Source organism: Mus caroli, chromosome 5, assembly GCF_900094665.2.
Source record: "Mus caroli chromosome 5, CAROLI_EIJ_v1.1, whole genome shotgun sequence".
Classification (NCBI taxonomy): domain Eukaryota; kingdom Metazoa; phylum Chordata; class Mammalia; order Rodentia; family Muridae; genus Mus; species Mus caroli.
The window spans coordinates 12,443,842-12,448,574 of record NC_034574.1 but is presented as its reverse complement, the minus strand read 5'-3'; the positions used below and the strand labels follow the sequence as shown (position 1 = coordinate 12,448,574).

General features: G+C 43.9%; 1 pseudogene; it reads left to right on the top strand.

Moving 5' to 3' along the window:
• LOC110294133 overlaps positions 1 to 3,689 on the top strand; it is a 4,589-nt pseudogene extending 900 nt beyond the window's left edge.
• Positions 3,690 to 4,733: the final 1,044 nt, after the last annotated feature.

Here is a 4,733-nt window from a genome sequence, read left to right as displayed (position 1 = left end):
AAGAGAGGCCCATTGGACTTGCAAACTTTATATGCCCCAATACAGGGGAATGCCAGGGCCAAAAGAACGGGAATGGGTGGGTAGGGAAGTGGGGGGGAGGGTATGGGGGACTTTTGGGATAGCATTGGAAATGTAATTGAGGAAAATACATAATTAAAAATTTTAAAAATTAAAAAAAAACTTGTCATCTGACTTCTAAAACCAAAGGACTGGGCTATGAAGCCATGTTGTACCCTGTGCAGTTGACAATAAACCTGGAGAAGCCATCACTAAGGTCATCCTAAGCATGTGTAGGGGACAGGAAACACCTGAATACTTACATCTCCTGTTCTCTATAGAGTGATGGGAGAGCTGAGATTCACTGAGGAGGCATCTCAAGCTAGAACTAAACTCTTAGTGTCACTGGGTTCCAGGCATGTTCTCCTTCTGTTTGGACCTCAGGGTGTTCTGTCTACACTCTATCAATTCTCACCATGAAAGTCACTTGTGTTCTTGTACCTACAGAGGTTGGCAGACAGACATCATCACCTGCAACCGTCTTAAGCAAGAGGCAGGCCAAAAAGGAAGAGGAGAGGCTGACCACAGAGCTGCATCTCATTACACAGAAGAGAAATGAGCTGAGAGATCACCTGCTATATGTCATGGAGGGATCCATGAACAAGAGTTATGCATTTCTCAAAACCCTGTGGTGTCAATCTGGGGTCTGCAATGTCACCCTCATACTTTTAAGGTGCTGAATTCTAGGAAGCTGTGCCTCCAGAACATCCCTGTGCCCAACCTCATGTCACTAAATGCTTCTTCAAGGAGAAGTAGAACCTGAATCTTGGTCAGGAGTTAGATGGGAAATTGACTGTTCTACTTCCTGAAATGTTGAACTTGTGGTCTGAATGAAGAATTCAGGGCTATGGGCAGTAGAGAGTGAGTATCCAACATGCATTTGGAAAGCCATTGACAGGGGTTGTAAGTTTGTGGAGAGTCTTTGTACTTGCCTGACAGGTGACCAAGTGCTGGAAGGTCCTGGAAGAAGCTGGAGGGGCCTGGTTCCACATTGTTCTCAGTGTTTGACTAGAAGGCCTGAAGCTCATGCCTGTTCCTCTATGTCTGTGTATCTTATACTCTGAGACAGTAATGTTTCATGCATTTCTTCTGATTCTCACTATGATTTCTCTGTTTCTCTCTCTCTCCCCTCTGTCTCTGTCTCTGTCTCTGTCTCTGTCTCTCTCAGTCTCTGATTCTATTTCCATTTCTCCTTGTGTGTGTGTCCAACTTTGTGAGTCTGTGTGTGTGGACATGCACATACATGTACACATGTTTTGTATGTTATATTTCCCTCCACACTTTGGAATCTAGGGGTCTGTGTTTTGGCCTAATTGTTTAACTATATCACAGTTTCCAGGTCATGTGAGTCCTGAGGTCTGGGAAACTCCCACTTTATACAGGAACTGTTCATTGCCTATGTGGTCATATTTGTCCGTACATTTGTATCCCTTTGGCAGATTATAAAGCTGTCATGATGTCTGGTCTCATCTTTAGAAGTTTGTGTAATGTCTGTCTCTACACTATTAGTTATCCAGGATTTAGAATCCCTGTTTAATATATATATATATGTAATCATGGGTTTCTGATGGGCAAAGACCTGTGGCCTAGGCTCTTGAGAGCATAACTGGTTAGATTGCCCCTCCAGGCCTACTGAGTTATCACAAGGGCCAGGGAATCCTCCATCTGTATGCTTTGCTTCTGCTGTCCTGCAGACAGAATAACAAGTTTCCAAAGCTGAAGAAGATCCCAATATGTAGAATCCAGAAAGTGGGCTTCCTGTGGTACTCTAAGACCTAGCCTGAGTTTATGCATTCCTAAAAGCCCATGTTCATGGAGTTCTGTCTTCCTGGGAACAGGCCCTACCACAGGGCAAACCCTCTCTATGAAAAACTGAAGGTAAAGGAGACGGAGGTCATGTCTTTTCTGCACAACTTAGAGATGGAAAACTTTGAGGCCAGCAGGAACAGCCAGGAGCTCAAGAAGGAGATTAACTTTTATTGGTAAATTCAGATTAGGAAGGCCACTAATTGTGGAATGGCCATTTTGCCTGATTCTGCACTGAAGAGTATGTAGATGTGATTCTATCCCTTCTGCTTTTAGGCCATCATTGTGCCTTGGGCATTTTGGACTCAGTTTTCATAAGTCTGTACAAGACTGTTACCCTCCATGTGTTGTCCGGGTATCCTCAGGAGCTGCTAGATAGAAAAGTGATTCAGGTCAATAGATTGTTATTACTGGCCCTCTGGGGGTTCAGGCAGGGTTTTACACAGCTGAATGTGATGGAACACATGGATAGAATGCCTTCCCCTTGGTTCTACTGATGTACCTTGAGGATATTTGCCCCCTACTAATTAATACTGCCCCAGTGTATTGGGCTGTCATGGATAGATGGAAATCCCTCTTTCTTTTGGAGAGACACAGACTCTTATTGGTGTTTGGGCTGCAGCAATCATTTATTCTTCCCTGAATTTTGTTTGCTGTTTGTGCAGCTGTCATGGGTATATTGAGATACATTGTATTAGGTCTTCATGGAAACCTGGGTCCTGGTGGGCTTGATGGGACCTGTAAGTAGGAATGGGAGGAGTAGGCTGCAGGATCTTATTATTTATAGTGTATTTCCAGCAGTTTACACAGCTGGATCCTGATGGAGAAGAATCTTATGAAGAAGAAATTGTTCTTGATGAACCAGGAGAACAAGGAAGTACAGGGTGATTGGGCCCTCATACAACAATACTTGCTTGACTTGAACCTGAATGGTAAAGATGAACATAAGAAGACCAGCAATCTCCAGGACCAACAACATCAAGTAAGAACAAGGAGCTCAGTCAGGTTAATACGGTCTGATACCATTTGTCCACTGCCTCCACCTTTGCTTTCCCTACCACCTTTCTAATCCACATTCCCAACCAGTCATCTATTTCATGAAATAGTTGTCTATGCACAAGCATTCTTGGAAGTTAGCCTCCTGTGAGACACTGAATTATTGGCAAGTATACCTTGCTGCTCTGCTTGAAGCTGCAGTCCAGCAATGGTAACTGATGAAAAACATGTCACAATCTTGCATGTCTTCATGATAGATAGGATACTATGCAGAGCTTTGAGAAAGGTCTAGGCCCTGTGACAGGAGTCATAGAGGGGACATGTGACCTGCCAGGTAGGAAGTACCTTGCAGGGATAAAAGCCAAAACCAAATATCAAGAGTGCTTCTCATTGTCATTGAACTGGGTGGCATGTGTCCTCCTCCTTTCATCCTGCAAACCAATGAGGTCTCTTTCCATTGCCCAGTGCTTGATTTCCAAGGATAGAAGTCTGAGTGGCAGCTTGTCAGCTCATGTATTTGCATTGCTTGGCATTTTGCCCTGCCTGCAGATATAGCAGCAATGGTTTCAGTTAAAAGATCAATGCTGACTGTCCAGTTGTGTTGGGAGCAACAGCCTGACAACTGACATTTATGTCACCACCAGGTCTGTGTCTTAATAATTGCCTTCCTCTCTCAGGTCTCAGAAACTACAAGAGAGGTGGGATTGGCCACAGCCCAGGAAGAGAACATCCTGCAGAATGAGTTGCCACCCCAGGAGCCTCCTGCTGAGTTCAATCCGCCCCACCCCCAACAGCCCCAGACTTCCTTGGATGAATCTTCTTCCTCATAGTTCATTTCCTAAGGGCAAATAGGCCCCAACTATGAAGCCAGCTAGACAGCCTGGCTGATTCAGGGCCTTATTTCCCTTCTTGTTCTGAAAACACCCTTTGAGAGAGAACTGAGGTGACTGCCCTGCCACCGAGTGTCCAAGAAAAACAGGCTGTAGGTCTGTTCTGCTAAATGTGCAGTGAGAGAATGTTGCTTCTCATAATTATCTGTTAGAGTTTTGGTTGAAGTTTTGTTTTTCCTTTTATTTTTTTTGGTATTTGTTATGTTATTAGGATATTATATGCTTGTGATGTTGGTTTTAATTTTTAAATGTTTTTCACTCTTTATTTTAACTATCATTTTAAAGCCTTTTTAAAAATATTATTTCTTATGAATAAAAATTTATTTGTAACTCTTGACTCTTTTTTAAAATTTTATTAAATCTTCTTTTTATTCTCCAGATATTATCCTCCTCCTGGTCCACTCTCTGACTGTTTCACATCCCATACCTAACTTGCTACTGTCTCCATGAGGATGTCCCCAACCCCCCAACCTCCACTCCACTAAACCACACCACACCACTCCCTGGGGTCTCTTCAAGATTAGGTACATCTTCTCTGGCTGAACCCAGACCTGGCAATCCACTGCTTTATATGTGTTGGGGGCCTCATATCAGATGGTGTATACTGCTTGGTTGGTGGTCCAGAGTCTGAGAGATCTCAGGGGTCCAGTATAATTGAGACTGCTGGTCCTCCTACAGAGTTACCCTCCTCCTCAGCTTCTTACAGCTTTTCCCTAACTCTGTCTAATGGTTGGGTGTAAGTATCTGCATCTGACTCTTTACGTTGCTTGTTGGGCCTTTTGGAGCCCAGTCATGATAGGGCCTTTTTGTGAGCACTCTATAGTCTCAGTAATAGTGTCAGGCCACAGGGCCTCCCATTGAGCTGGATACTACATTGGGCCTGTGGCTGGACCTCCTTTTTCCTCAGGCTCTTCACTTTTGTCTCTGCAGTTCTTTCAGATAGGAACAATTATGGGTCAGAGTTTTGACTGTGGGATGGCAACC